The sequence below is a fragment of the Lipotes vexillifer genome, unplaced genomic scaffold (assembly GCF_000442215.2).
Source record: "Lipotes vexillifer unplaced genomic scaffold, Lipotes_vexillifer_v1.1 scaffold933, whole genome shotgun sequence".
NCBI lineage: Eukaryota > Metazoa > Chordata > Mammalia > Artiodactyla > Lipotidae > Lipotes > Lipotes vexillifer.
Genome location: NW_006770403.1, coordinates 531,977 through 547,782, shown reverse-complemented (window position 1 = coordinate 547,782; position 15,806 = coordinate 531,977). Strand labels below are relative to the sequence as shown.

General features: G+C 44.8%; 1 protein-coding gene across 3 annotated transcripts in view; it reads right to left on the bottom strand.

Annotated features, from left to right (window-relative positions):
• SLC4A4 (solute carrier family 4 member 4) overlaps nucleotides 1-11,399 on the bottom strand; it is a 350,524-nt gene extending 339,125 nt beyond the window's left edge. The window contains exon 1 of one of the 3 annotated variants that reach the window (XM_007446103.1): nucleotides 11,187-11,399. The gene's annotated coding sequence lies outside the window, so the exon portion shown is untranslated. The remainder of the gene's footprint in view (nucleotides 1-11,186) is intronic. The other 2 variants (XM_007446102.1, XM_007446105.1) reach the window with 2 other exon arrangements.
• Nucleotides 11,400-15,806: the final 4,407 nt, after the last annotated feature.

Genomic DNA, 15,806 nt, shown 5'->3' with positions numbered 1-15,806 from the left:
CCCTATTCTCATGATATGCAGTGCACCTCTCTAGACCTTTCCCAGTTATGTCTGTCTTGAGGTGTAAGACCAAACCTTCGAGGGAGCCATATAGGTAAGGCTCATAAGGATGAACACAGACTTTCAACATTAAAAGACCCCTATTAAGAGGTGATAACTGAATTCAAATAGTATGTGTTCAAATGTAATATTTATCAATATACCAAAGAATAATCAAACATTGAGATTTCACTGGAAATACTATTCTATATATAACAAGTAAAACATCTATTCTAAAATGTCTCAGTATATTACGCATTCACACATATTATAAGGTGCATAGATGATAAGGCAAATAATATACACCTAACACATAGATACATAGTGCAATGATATTCTCTCACCTTTACATAAAACCCAGTATTATCACAGTGCCCTAACAGCAGTACCATAGAGGAATCCTACTTTCCTCATTTATATTTGTATTATATCTTCCAAAGATTTTATGAGAACAACATTTGGATTTAAAACTCCTAGTTCAACATGATCAGTACAATATAAAAGAATGATTCGAGTGAGGCAAACACCAAATTCACAGATGTGAATACATAAGTGAACAAATGACTCTCCCCTTGCCTACCACAGGACATGCCCATTCAGATTTGCCAACTGAAACCCGGAAAGTACTAGATGTGCCTAATTTTGCCTTTTTTACAATATCTGCTACATATTCCTCAGAGAAGGCACAAAAATTACAATTCCTGGGCTTCCCTGGTGGCGCAGTGGTTGAGAGTCTGCCTGCCGATGCAGGGGACGCGGGTTTGTGCCCTGGTCCAGGAAGATCCCACATGCCGCGGAGCGGCTGGGCCCGTGAGCCATGGCCGCTGAGCCTGCGCGTCCGGAGCCTGTGCTCCGCAACGGGAGAGGCCACAGCAGTGAGAGGCCCGCATACTGCAAAAAAAATTTAAAAATTACAATTCCTTTTAAACTTTTTTTTAGGTAAATGCCTCTTTAGAAATCTTAAAAGTAGTGCTCACTGGGGGAAGCTGGGTCAAAGCTATGTAAAAACTGGACTATATTTTTCTAACTTCCTGTGAGCCTACAATTATTTCAAAATAAAAAGTTTTTTTATGTGCTAGCAACTCATTTTTAATCTCAAAAAATTAGTGCATAAAACTGTGTCCAATTCAGAGAACAGATCAAATAGAGTCCTATCTAAATAGAACAGTTAGGTAATTTTTCCAAGGAACTATAAAACATCACAACCCTAATTACAAAAGTTTCATCCCCAAAGTTACCAGATTCCAAACTTCATGACAACGAATTTCATAAGAAGTATCTGAAAGACCTAACAGCAATGATCAGAGCTACTACACTGGGGGAATTTCTCGAGAAGAAATAGACTTTAGATTAAATTGAGTGTAATGAGTGGGCATCTCTGATTGGTCTGTCCAGATTTTTTAAGTAACTAATTATAATTCCACTAAATAAGTATTTTCACTATAAAATATGCTATCCACTGTGAGGACCACAAAAGATACCCTGACACAATTCTTACAGTGAGGAAGCAGAAAGTGTAGGAAGACAACATGAACCCATATGAAACAGGGCAGTGCAGAGCAGTAAGCAATAAAGTGATCAAATAGAGTGTACAATTCACTGCCTAATGTTTTGGCAGGAAAAAGTGGGAGTGCTTGAATTATATTTTCTTCTGATGTTTCTGGATGGGTGTTTTAGTTTCATCTCTTAATGTACTTTTCAAGGGAAATTATCTGATCTCATTTATCTAAATCTTTTGAGACACTTCCTATCCACCTTCTCTCATTTCCCTGGCAAAGGAGTTCAACTTGTAAAACTGCAAACGTGTGAGCTGTGTGTTTCTTCTCAATCTGTTAATGGCTCAGCAATTTTCTAAAGGTGATTGTAATCAGTACTTTAGCCAACTCCTAACATGAGGCCCTACTCTCTGCTAACAACATGAGTGCTCATCTCACATTCCTAAGGACACAGCCTCTAGAGGTCAAAGGAATGAAGGCATTTCTGAAGCAGTTCTGCTGGGAGGTCTCACGGCAACTGCAGTCAACATGCAACATGCTAGGGGAGGGTTTGAGGAGGGCAGCCATCAACACTCAAGATACAGTCAAACTTCCAGGCTGATGATCTCACTCAGTCCTCACTCAGAACAAACATGTTTCACAGATAACACTTTGAGAACTTCATTCATGATCATTCTGGGGTAGAAGGTACCAAAGCCTGGTTTGCGTTGAAGACATTAGGAATCTCCCCATCAGGCCATAGAGACCAACAGATTTCAATGCTGAAAAGCAGGAGATATGGAAGAGCTAATCTCACTCCACTCTCATGGGATATCAGTTTAAATACTATAGCTGTCACAATCCTATTCTTTAAATAGTTGTCCTTCCCTAAATCCATAGCCTCAATTTCTTTTTTAAAGTCACATGTGCTGAGTAGACACCAAAGGGAGGAGTCCTGCTTCCAGCTTTTAACACAGCAATAACCAGACATGACTGGGTGCTTTTGTTTTTAAAGGACCCACTTTAACTTCTCACAGGAATGAAATCACCCAGAACAGAAGATGAGGTTTTCTGAAATTCACTATTTTTAAAACAGTAGTTTAACAAGACTCACTATAATTACCCTTTGTATTTATTTCAATTTTCCATAGCATTGTATCTGTAACAAGAAAACAAAAGTTGTCTACTATTCCAGATGATTCCATTTGTCCAGTAAATCACCCTAAAGCAGCCACATTCGGGTCAAGCACATACGAGGGATGCTACCTAAAATGTAAACGTCCTCATAAAATGTACACTGACTTATGTTATTCTGAAGCAATACATGTTAGATACTCAGTAACCTGAGTACCACAAAACAGTTATACTTAAATGATAAAAGCCAACCAACCAACACTACCACAACCAGCTCTCAAAAGAAAAGAAAAAAAACTCAAATATAAGAAAAAAGGGGAAAAAATCAGTCTTTGGGTAAGAAAATCTAATTAGATTTCCATATCAAAGTCCAAGTTTCTTCTGCGGCAAGCCTGATTTTGCAAAGGGATACCTACTGTTGTTTATCATGTAATTCTCCAAAAAAAAAAAATCATACAAAATTTCATTCTATTTCATTTAAATATAAATACAGGGCACTAAACTCCTTTTCATATGAAGAAAAAGGAGGATCAGAAAGTCAAACCAAAGTTGAGAATCAGACCTTTCAAGGGATTAAGAATCGCTGCTTTACACAAATGTTCATAAGGTATATGCTGCATGTTTGCTTCTGATAGTAGAATCAACATATCCGAGAACCAACTTAACCATAGTAAGCTGAAAGGGCTCTCTACAAGCTCTAGTTTTCAGCTGTTATTCATCTTTAAATATTCCATTTTTCACGAAACATGGTTTCCAAGGTATCAGCACTGGAAAACCCACTACAAGATTTTAAATCTGGAAATTGTTGGCCAGCATTCTATTTATAGAAGCAAAAAATATTCCATGTGTAAGCTCTGGGGGCTCACCCATGGGGTAAAGAGCACTATAATCATTTTCAGGGATTCTCCAGGTCCTGTGTGTGTTATGTGGAGGCATAAATTTGATATGAGCTACACAGTGAAACGGGTGATCTCAAGCTGCTGGCTACTAGACTCAATTTTTCAAGCTGATGTTTAATAAACCCTGCTCCCAACTCAGCTCTAGCAATAAAAAGTAAAAGTTCTAGAGAAAAAAACGTAAAACACAGTTCGAAGCATGCAGAGTTAACAGCTCAAAAAGGGTGCTTAAGTGTGTTGTTCACTCATTCAGCAAACAAGCATCTATTACTATGTCAGGAACTGCTCTCAGTGTCGGAAATTCAACTCAAGAGTAAGATATGTTTAGAACACAACAACAATAATAAAATAACTAAAATATGTATAGCCATTTACAGTTCTGAGCAAGGTTTTATAAATACCACCTCATCTGTCTCCCATAATACCTCTAATGAATTAGATTTTACAGCCATTTTAATACTAATGAAAAAAACAAGAGATCTATTACAGATGATTTTCTAAATTCTCCGAATCAAATAATTCACAAATAAGAGAGCCTGGTCTCCAACTCATACCTTCCAAATGCACATTTCCATCAGTCACTGGGCAATACCACAAAACAAGGTACTCTACTTTTATGGTAAGCACAGAGGACACATTCTGTATGGTTTCGAATGTTGTGTTAAAGCTGTTTTATTTAAGGACACAGTTTCACAGATCCAGACTACGGTATTTACAAGTTCAAAATGTTTCTAATCAAACAGGATACTACAAAAACTGGTTAGAACCGACTAGGCCCAAGATGTTGTAAGATTCGACTTCCAGGAGACCTTGAACCTCAGTATATGCTCATCGTAATATATTAGCATATGCTAAACGACACACCCCCAAGTGCCAGTCCAGAGGCTGATCATAAAGGGGCAAAATGTGGGCAGTGGCCCAATTCCTGGAAATCCCCGCCCCTTCCCCAAAATAGGTGGAATAATCCTCCCACTTGTTAGCCTATGAAATAACCCAGCCCATAAAAACTAACAACCCTATATACCCCTGGGCTGCTCTCACCTTCTGAGATGGACCACATTCTACCTATGGAATGTGTATCTCTGAATAAACTCACTTTCACTTAAGAAAAAAAAAAAAGATGTTTCCAATCTCTTCACCCGTTTATTTCATTTATTATACAGAAACACTGATGAACGAGTTTATCTGGTTAGCTTAGCTTTCTAAACAAATAAGGTAAGTTTACCCCCCAAGTACTAAAATCTGTAACTGGGGATAACATACTGGGCAGAAACTCCATGAGCAAAAACCCTGAACTACTACTTCACAAAGGAAAAACAAAAGCCAATCAACATATAAAAAGGTACAAAAGGCACTCTGGGAAATGTAAATTAAAACCACAATGTGATACAACGATACATCCACTAGAATGGTTGAAATTAAAAAGAGAGGATACCAGCTGTTTGCAAGGATGTGGGGCAGCCAAAACTTTCATAAGATGCTGGTCCCACTTCTGAAGGAAGGCACTATCTACTAAGTCTAGCTCACCAATTCAACTCACAACACACACATCCCAAATTCCCACATTTACCAAAAGACATACGTAATAATGCTCAGAGCAGCACTTTGCATAATAACCAAAACCTGGAAAAAAACTCAAATGTCCATCAAGAGTGAATTTATTCAAGAGTCCATCATGAATAAATTGTGGCATTCTTATAAAGTGGAAAGGTATAATGCAATGAGAATAAACAAACTGTTGCTATGCACAAAACGTGAACGATTCTCACAAACATAACGTTGAGCAAAAGCAGGCAGGCACAAGGATATATAACTTTTCTGGTAGAAAGTTCAATAAAAGGTAAAAGTAACCTGCCGTCCCAGAAGTCAGGAGGGAAGCTACGCTTGGCGGGAAGGAAGGAGGGGGTTTCTGGCTGCTGACAATGGTCTACATCTTGGCTTTGGTGCTGGGTCAGGGCTGTATTCACTTAGGTAAATCACTGAGCTATGTACTTATAACTTAATGGCATGCATACTTTTCTATACACGTTACATTTCAATAAAAATGTAAATAGATAGGAAGACGGGAAGGAGAAAGAAAAGAAAGAAGGGGAGGAGGGGGAAGGGAATGTATGAAGTGATGCTATCAGGGCAGCGTAGAGTCCAAACTACCAGGCTTTCTTTCATTCTTACATCTGCTATTAGTAGTTAGTCTACCTCTTCCTTTACTACCAAGCTGTTCTCTGGCACTTTTCAATATTATCCATGCAACTGCCAATATCAGGCCATTTCTATCTTCTAATTTGTATTTTTCTGTTTGCTGTAGGATTAGAAATGTTATAATCAGCCGCTGGAACTGTATCTGAATTAAAGAGTAAAACAGAATCTGAGAGGTGTCCTATGAGTAAAGTGAATCCTCTTTAATGATGTCTTTTTTTTTAACCCTCTATTTTGCCTGCTCAGAGGCTGTTTTGCTGGAAGAATATGCCAAATATAGGAGATCCAAATAGATGGAGTTGTTACTGGGCCCTATCCATGAATACTAGGTCTCCAGGCCAAAGCTAGAATTAACAAACATAAAATTTCAGATCCCACAAGTTTACTTATTTGCAAATAGTATAAGAGAATATCAGGCAGTGAATATATTTATAAAAAAGAAAAGAAACTGCTAACTTTTTTTTTTTTTTGGCTGCATTGGGTCTTCACTGCTGCGTCCGGACTTTCTCTAGTTGCTGCTAGCGGGGGCTACTACTCTTCGTTGCAGTGCACAGGCTTCTCATTGCGGAGGCTTCTCTTGCTGTGGAGCACAGGTTCTAGGCGCGTTTGCTTCAGTAGCTGTGGCACACAGGCTCAGCAGTTGCAGCTCAAGGGCTCTAGAGCACAGGCTCAGTAGTTGTGACGCACGGGCTTAGTTGCTCCGCGGCATGTGGGATCTTCCCCGTCCAGGGCTCGAACCTGTGTCCCCTGCATTGTTAGTCCAACTGTTAACTTCTTACCCAAGACGTTATGAACACTTTTTCTAATTGTGTCACTCATAGAACATCATATCAGTTTCAAAGAATATATTCCTTTGTCATTTTGTATTTTTATTAATTTTGATTTATCAAATCCCCCAAAAATGTATACTAAAAGTTTTATTTAAAACTTTTTTAATGTTTCCAATACAGAAATTCAAGTGAAACAAAGGATACTCTTTTTCTACACAATAATCCACAAAGTCAAAAAAAAAAAAAAAAAACCTTGAAATACTAGTTGGTGATTATTTCCTTTTACATCCTAATTTCATGTAACTTCTTTCTGTATCCATTCTCCATGAAAAACAAAAGTTAGCTCTCAAGGCTGGAGCTAGAATGGGCACACACAAACTGAAAGCTTCACCCGCGGGCACTGCAGGACCTGAACTAAAGCGGAGACAGGTGGGTGCCTCTGCTGAACAGAATTACCTACAGGAATGGAAACTCTCACTTTACACCAAGATCAATGTTCATCTGCTTTAGTATCTTAAAAGCTGTGACTAAAAACAATACTCGTTCATTTGATAACAGTCATTCAATAAACAGGCGTCACTAGTTCAAAGATGAAATGTTCACTCCCACCTCCACCAATAGTTTTCCGCTTAGTTTAAGAAAAGCATACAAAGTTCGCTGTGTCTTAACTTCCTCATCTTTTCGACAAGCATGATAATCCCTTACATCTACTTAATTTTCAGGGCAGCAGAAAAAGATGGATGTTTTGGCTTCTGAAAACAACTATAGATGTACATGGTTTCACCATTATTAGTTCTATCACCATCTTTTCGAACACATAACTTAATCCAAAGGCAAGTAAGACCTTATCATTGAGGGATGAAATTATGAACATCATGAAGAAGATAAGAAGAAAAAGTTTTCTCTCTTCTTTGTCACAGCAGGTAAATAAATCCATCACCATTCATAGCTGGCTGTCCTTTTGATGCCTTGTTTGAAATGCCATGGCACTGCTGAGACTAGAGAAATGCAATAAAAGTCATTGCCACAAAATCATTATGACAGTCATAAATATGGTTTCAGATAAAATAAAATCGGCTACCTCTACAAATGAGTATTATCGTGCACCTGTGCATGTGCATGTGTGTAAATGTACATCAGACAAAAGAACTGGGTAAAAGGTGGGTTAAAAGAATCCATCTCCACTGCTGCAAAAATAACTTAACGGTGTGCACTACAGGGGATATAAAATATCATCTTAATGTTAGAAGGACAGCAGCATATTTTCTATTTGTGACATAAACATATCAAATGCTTAGCTCTTGGGAGAAAGGCAAAGTGTATGTGAGGGGCTTCCCTGGTGGCGCAGTGGTGAGAGTCCGCCTGCCGATGCAGGGGACATGGGTTCGTGCCCCGGTCCGGGAAGATCCCACATGCCGCGGAGCGGCTGGGCCCATGAGCCATGGCCACTGAGCCTGCGCGTCCGGAGCCTGTGCTCCGCAACGGGAGAGGCCACAACAGTGACAGGCCCGCGTACCACAAAAAAAAAAAAAAAAAGTGTATGTGAAATACAACTAAGCCCTGACCTTATATGAAAAAAACATTATTCTTCCCCTCCCTTAGAATTCCTGCATTATGCAAAAAGTTCCTGAAAGTAGCAAGATCTAATTTAGTTTTGTAAAAGTCTTACTAACTTCCTGGATGTTCCTAAACTATGTGTTTTGCTAAATGGCTTCCCTAACATAGATAAACGTCATAAATCACAGGTTGGCCTCAGAAACTGCAGCAACAGTGAGAACCAAGATAGGTGTTCCGCTTACAGCTTCTTTTGTCCCATCAAATCATGTGCCCTGATTCTTTCCATTTAGCAATCAAGGAAAACCTCCTTAGAAACTTTCATCATCATTAGATTTTTCTCTTCTCAGTTTGTTCTTTCCACTCCCAATCTTTATAGCCATCAACTCCAGTCTTGGCTTCTATTCACATTAAAAACGAACAAAGAAACACTCCAAAACAAGTAGATGATGTGTGTTGCCACACTTAAGTAGCAGTGAATTCTCACAGGACTCTCTCCCCTAACAAAAGTAGTCCTCGCGGACTGCAGCGCCCTCAGAGGCAGGCAGAGAAACCTGATTATCTACATGATTCAAAAACTTATGTGTATTTCCTTTCCTTAAGTGCTGTGTTTTCTTTAAGATGTAAGCTATGGCCTGACCTTGTAAGCTATCCACCTTGTTATCAGAACCTTAAAATTATACGTGCTGGAGCTAAGTGAAAAATGAAATTACCACCAGAGTGTGCTGGAAGTTGTCCCAAAGGTTACCCGTTTCTATCACAATGTTTTCTCTAAATATGATTCCCTGTATTGCTTTCACACACTGTTCTAAACCCAAAACATATTCTAATCATTTAAAAGACTAAACTAATAACACTAACATTCAAACATTTAAAGTCATTTTACGTTGACAAAATGAACTGAAAGAGATACATATATGTTAGTAAGGATCCAGAATGACCCCTAAACATTAAATGATACCCAAAACCTAATTTTGAAAACAGCTTCATGCAAAATGTTGGGGGTTTCTTCGTTTTCTGTTTTCACAAAGGTAGACATGCCTGGAACTATCAAAATATCCCATCTTTTCCCTCCCACCTCCACTCTGATAAATACCCTATGCCTCAAGAGTTCATAAGAGTACTACTTTCCTCTCTCTATCCATATATGTGGGAGTTTTTTGTCATCTTACCAGAGACCCTGAGATAAAGTTAAAACTATTCAATTTCAAGATGTAATAGAAAGAGAACAGAATCTTATCACTACATTTAACTTTAAAATGAAAGTAAAAGTTTTTTTTCCCCAGTTGTTAAAGCTATAGAAAAAGAAGTAGGCATGCTTTCTTTGACTGAAGTTATACTAATAACCTCAATCTAAGTGCCATAATGACCATGAAAATTACTTAAATGTTAATGTGATGGATACAAGGAAGAGAGTTCTTAAGTCAGAAACCTTTTCAAAAGACATTACATTGGCCATAAAAGCTACTGAATACTGCTCTAACTGCTTTGAACAATCTATTCAAACCAATATGAAAAACTAAGCCATACTGAGCAATGTACACTTAAATTTAATTCAGGTAGTATTCGAACTCCAAGTCCCAGATACATGAGAAAAAGGGAAATATGTTACAATGCAGTGTCTCTTAGGAAAGGAATTGTTCCAGGATTTGAGACAATGTGTGTTTGGCACAGGCCAGTGTTCATGATTTCCCATTGGGAGCAACTTTCTCCAGCACTGAAGTGAAATGGGAAAAGAAATAAGGAGGGTAAACCAGAATTATAAAGTGCTCTTCATCATCAAGCCTGGAAAGAGCTTGGTGCAGGCCAATTATGAAGGCAAGGCCTGGAGAAGGAATGAGGGGTGGACAAAACAGAAGTTTTAGATGGAACTTTTTTTTTTTTTTTTTTAAAGTGAACAGGAGAGATGTTTAATAGAGGGGCTGAAGAGAAGTGGGAAGTTTGTTGTTTTGTTTTTGTTTTGTTTTTCGGTACGCGGGCCTCTCACTGCTGTGGCCTCTCCCGTTGCGGAGCACAGGCTCCGGACGCACAGGCTCCGGACGCACAGGCTCAGCGGCCATGGCTCACGGGCCCAGCCGCTCCGCGGCACGTGGGATCTTCCCGGACCGGGGCACGAACCCGCGTCCCCTGCATCCGCAGGCGGGTTCTCAACCACTGCACCACCAGGGAAGCCCAGGTGGAACTTTTTAAAAAATGGTTTACGATGGTAGAACAGAGGTAGAATGGCTTCCTTCTCCATCTCTCATGTCAAATTCCGGGGTTTTTTGTTGTTATTGTTCTTTTGTTCTTTAATAACTTTCCTGCTTGTGGTGCTTGCTGCAGTTTGCTGATGTAGTTCCCAACTCCTGCCTTCCTTTGGTGACTCTTATTAACGGACTGGCAAAGGCTGGGTAAAATGCACTTAAGAAAAAAGAAATCACCTCTTCTTGCCAAGACGCACATGCTGCCCAGTACCTGAGGAAGAGCTCCACTGTCGCCGGCCAAGAGAAATCCCAGTTTAACCTCTGCCTACCCTTTCCAAATCCATTGCAAATAATTGTGTGTGTGCCACTTGCAGAGAATCTGCCTGACTCACCCCCGCTTTCGGCGTGCCAGGGAAAGATGTGAATGCTCCATCTCGGAGCTGGCAGTGAAGTGGGGGCCGCGGTCTCGGCGGCACCTAAAGATCCCCCCACAAGCCTCCCCCGCTAGTGGGTTTGGGGACGTTACCCTCTCAAGCAGGTGCCCAGCCACACTGGGGCCACCCAGGCTCACAGGAACACACGTGTCACTGCGCCGGAGCCCAGCCCGCGGGGTACTGCGGCCCCCCAGTCCGGGCGGCAACGCCGGGTTACGCGCTGAGGGCTTTACAGTGGGGGAGAAACAGGACCACCCAAACTCTTCCTCTAAACGCGAAGAAGAAAAAAAGTACTCTTCCGCGTCCTCGGCTTGCACACTCCGCCAGCGCCCAGCCCCGGGGATGCCCGGCCCGCAACCGACCTCTCTCTTCCTCCCGGCGCGCGCCAGAGGCCGCCTGAGCCCCCTCCGGGAGCTGCCCCGGGCCCGCCGCCCCAGCGCCCGCCGCCGCCGGGAGGCGGGGGAGTCGGCCGACCCTCCCTCCCCGGCCCTGGCCGGGCGCTCACCTCCTCGGGTCCGGCTTCCGTCGCTCCTCCAGTTTGGCGGCTGAGTGTGGGGCTGCAGCCGCCGCCGCCGCCACCGCCTGCGCCGCCTTCGCCGCCGCCGCCGCCGCCACCGAAGCGCTGCCCGGCGCGCCGCCGGGGCTGGAAGCTGGGGGCCCGCGGGATTCCCGGAGGCGTGGGCTCGGGGCGCAGCGGGGCCGAACCGCGGGAAGTTGGTGCGAGGCGCGGAGCGAGCGGGGCGCGAGCCACCCGCGCCCAAGTAGTCACAACTTTGCCGCCCGGGTGGGTGCGCGCTCCGGGGCGGAGGGAGGCGAGGACGGGGCGAGGGCGCTGGGGCGGGAGGGTCCTCGGAGCCAGCAGGACGGGAACCTGAACGGCCCGCGAGAAAAGGGGGGAGATAGCGCGGGGGATAGATATCTACACGGCCCGCGTGGTGAGCGGCCAGTGAGTGTGGGAGAGCGCGGGCGTCTACTCTACTTTGCCTTCTGCAGCTCCTGCATATTTATGGGGATCGCCAACGTTTCTGCCAACGTTTCTGCCAGTAACTAACACTGCAGCGGCGGTGCCCGGCCTGGACGCCCCTCGGGAGCGAGCCCGGGGAGGGCGGGGGGATCGGAGAAAGCGGCGGTGGCGGAGGTTGTGCCACGAGCGCGAGCCCGCGATCCATATTTAAAGCCACTCCGCCAGCGCCCAGCCCCGGGGATGCCCGGCCCGCAACCGACCTCTCTCTTCCTCCCGGCGCGCGCCAGAGGCCGCCTGAGCCCCCTCCGGGAGCTGCCCCGGGCCCGCCGCCCCAGCGCCCGCCGCCGCCGGGAGGCGGGGGAGTCGGCCGACCCTCCCTCCCCGGCCCTGGCCGGGCGCTCACCTCCTCGGGTCCGGCTTCCGTCGCTCCTCCAGTTTGGCGGCTGAGTGTGGGGCTGCAGCCGCCGCCGCCGCCACCGCCTGCGCCGCCTTCGCCGCCGCCGCCGCCGCCACCGAAGCGCTGCCCGGCGCGCCGCCGGGGCTGGAAGCTGGGGGCCCGCGGGATTCCCGGAGGCGTGGGCTCGGGGCGCAGCGGGGCCGAACCGCGGGAAGTTGGTGCGAGGCGCGGAGCGAGCGGGGCGCGAGCCACCCGCGCCCAAGTAGTCACAACTTTGCCGCCCGGGTGGGTGCGCGCTCCGGGGCGGAGGGAGGCGAGGACGGGGCGAGGGCGCTGGGGCGGGAGGGTCCTCGGAGCCAGCAGGACGGGAACCTGAACGGCCCGCGAGAAAAGGGGGGAGATAGCGCGGGGGATAGATATCTACACGGCCCGCGTGGTGAGCGGCCAGTGAGTGTGGGAGAGCGCGGGCGTCTACTCTACTTTGCCTTCTGCAGCTCCTGCATATTTATGGGGATCGCCAACGTTTCTGCCAACGTTTCTGCCAGTAACTAACACTGCAGCGGCGGTGCCCGGCCTGGACGCCCCTCGGGAGCGAGCCCGGGGAGGGCGGGGGGATCGGAGAAAGCGGCGGTGGCGGAGGTTGTGCCACGAGCGCGAGCCCGCGATCCATATTTAAAGCCGCGACTGGCCTCGGCCGGCCCCCTGCCCTGCCCTCGCTCGCGCGCGCCCGGCCCCCACCGCTCCGGGCCGCCGCTCGGCGTCAGCAGCCCGGGCTTCGGCGGTGGCGGCGGGGAGGGGCCTCGCGCCGCACCGCCTCTGCCGGGGGCCCCGGCTCTGCGCGCAGCGCCCGGCTGGAGCTGACCGAGGACCCGGCTCCCGACCCGCCGCCTTCGCCTTCCTCGGTTCCGTCTCTCTCACGCCCTGAGCGGGCTGCGAGGACCAGCTTTTTGTCCTATTCGCTAGAGTTCCCCGCTGGGGAGAGCTTTTTCTCTCTTGCAGAACTGAAGTTGCTGGCATTTCCCAGCCCCAGGTCACTCTTGACGCTACTTTATAAAACTTGAGGAATATAGGTAGAGAGAGTGCTGCCAGCACACAGTATTAAGACATCGTACACCTTTAGCAGAGGATGCCTGGGGAGAGCACGGCTCTCAACCTTGTCCTTCGCTTATGTCACTGGACTTCTGTCGTCCTCAAGCAGTTTGGGAAACATCTTTAAGCCATCCAAGGGAGTTTCTTGAGGATATAAAGGGATTATTGTATTTACTGTGTTCCTAAGGCCAATTAGAGTTTAAGTCCCCTTTGCCAAGCACATACTACTAATAATATATCAATGACCCAGCCCCATCGTGATCAGTTAAGTAGACCATTAAGCTATAAACAGACCGTCAGCACAGACACCATCTAATGTTTTGAGTACTGCTAGAGAGAAGCCACTTAATGGATTTGAGCCTCACGGTATATGACGTAAGCCTATATAAGCCTATTAATACATATTATATATATAATACACATGTGGAAGTCACTGACCAAACTGCATCTTTGAGGATAGCCACCGAAGCACATAAAGCCCAAGAGAAATAATATCACATACTGACAACCTGCTCCAAAGATTTGGTTCCAAACCTTCCTTCAGTGCTAAGCTGTAATTAATAAGACTGAGGGGGGGGGGAATCTGGAGGGAAATAATTTGGGGACAAGGCTTTTTTTTTTTTTTTTGTCTGCGTTGGGTCTTCATTGCTGCCTGCAGGCTTTTCCCTAGTTGCGAGGAGAAGGGGGCGGGGCTACTCTTTGTTGGGAGCGCAGGCTCTAGGCGCGGGCTTCAGTAACTGTGTCACACGGGCTCAGTAGTTGTGGCTCGCGGGCTCTAGAGCGCAAGCTCAGTAGTTGTGGCGGTTAGGCTTAGTTGCTCCACGGCATGTGGGATCTTCCTGGACCAGGGCTTGAACCCATGTCCCCTGCATTGGCAGGCAGATTCTTAACCACTGTGCCATTAGGGAAGTCCCAGGGGAAAACACTTTTCTTTCCAGTATTTAAAACTGGAATAGATCTATTGTACCTCACCACTGCTTGGGAAGCAGGTATATACTCGTATCTTTTTAAAAAATGTAGTGTGTTTAAAATCCTTAGTCAATGCTCAGGAGACACTAGGAACCACCAGAAGCTGTCTAATGTTTAAAATTAAATTGCATTAATGTTGTGTGTCTGGCTGTTGTTACATCTGGCTCACATATATGCTCACACATTCAACATGACCCACTGCAGTGATGTGAGAAACTCAAAACAAGATTTTTTTTTTTTAGCTTTAAAGGTTTTCCCTACACAGTTATATTTTGTTTTTAGACTAATGTTAAAATTAACTTTCAGTCCCTGAGCACACAGTTAGCAAGAATCAGCAACCCCAAAGCAAGCTCACAGGAAAAGAGAAGACACTTTTGTATTAAGAATTTACAACTGCCGTTCTGCAGTTTCCACACTGTGGATTATGTATTTCAACACAGCTGACAATTTCTTATTATAATCGTGAACCAGCCATGAATGGTCAGCGTTGGTGACTGTTTGGGAAAGGAAAAATCCAAGCTTATGTTTTCCAATATTCTGCTACAAAATATATCAAACTGTCCTTCACACAAACCAAATAAGTAACCCCTGAAGGCATTTCACTATCAAGATTGACATAATTTTACCCTGAAAGAGTATAGGGCTGGAGTGTGGGGTGGGAGGCAGAGAGGGAATTAGAGCACTTTGGGCTGAGGTTTTGTGTGTGCCTTAAATTAATGATAAAAGGAGCTGTCACTGGCAACAAGCCAACAACCTGTTATCTTTCTCATTACGTGATGTTTGGTATCCCACAATTAAAAGAGCATGTTCCATTTCCTTTCCTATTGATTATTGTCCAGTAATTGAGATGCAAGTGTTTTTCTTTTGAAAGGTCATTAACTTTTTCTCGTTATCTCTGCATGTGGTCACCTTTGCTATTGCTATTCTGAGCAAGGACAATGAATCCTGAGATCTTTTTTTCACTGATTCTAAACCTTGAATTATGTCCCTTGATTCTCATGAGCCCAAAGAAAGATTTATTTGTTCATTTTGTACTGGAGTTCACACAGCTTGGTGACAAGAAGGATGAACAGAAAAAATTAGTGGAATTAGAAAAACAATATAAGTAGTCTTTTTGGACAATGATTTTTTTTTTTTAATAAGTAACTCTCTGTGGGGCTTCCCTGGTGGCACAGTGGTTAAGAAGCCACCTGCCAACACAGGGCACAAGGGTTCGAGCCCTGGTCCAGGAAGATCCCACATGCCACAGAGCAACTAAGCCTATGCTCCACAACTACTGAGCCTGTGCTCTAGAGCCCACGAGCCACAACTACTGAGCCCACGTGCCACAACTACTGAAGCCCATACGCTTAGAGCCCGTGCTCTGCAGCAGGAGAAGACACCACAATGAGAAGCCTGCACACAGCAATGAAAACCCAACGCAGCCAAAAATAAATTAAAAAAATAAATTTATTACAAAATAAAATAAATAACTCTGCGCTAAATGACCTTCTAGAACACTAACCCACTACTTAACTTATCAATCAAATTTCTTTGATATCGTCCAACGTCCTTATAGGCACCTAAAGGAAACAAAGATGGGAGGAAGAACCTTTGTTTCAATGACAGGCACCATCTAGTGGCAGCAGGTGATGAAACCTCCTGACGACATAATGTCTCCAGCAAGAATGAAGATGAAGGTTTTCGAATAGGCAGTCCAGGCATTC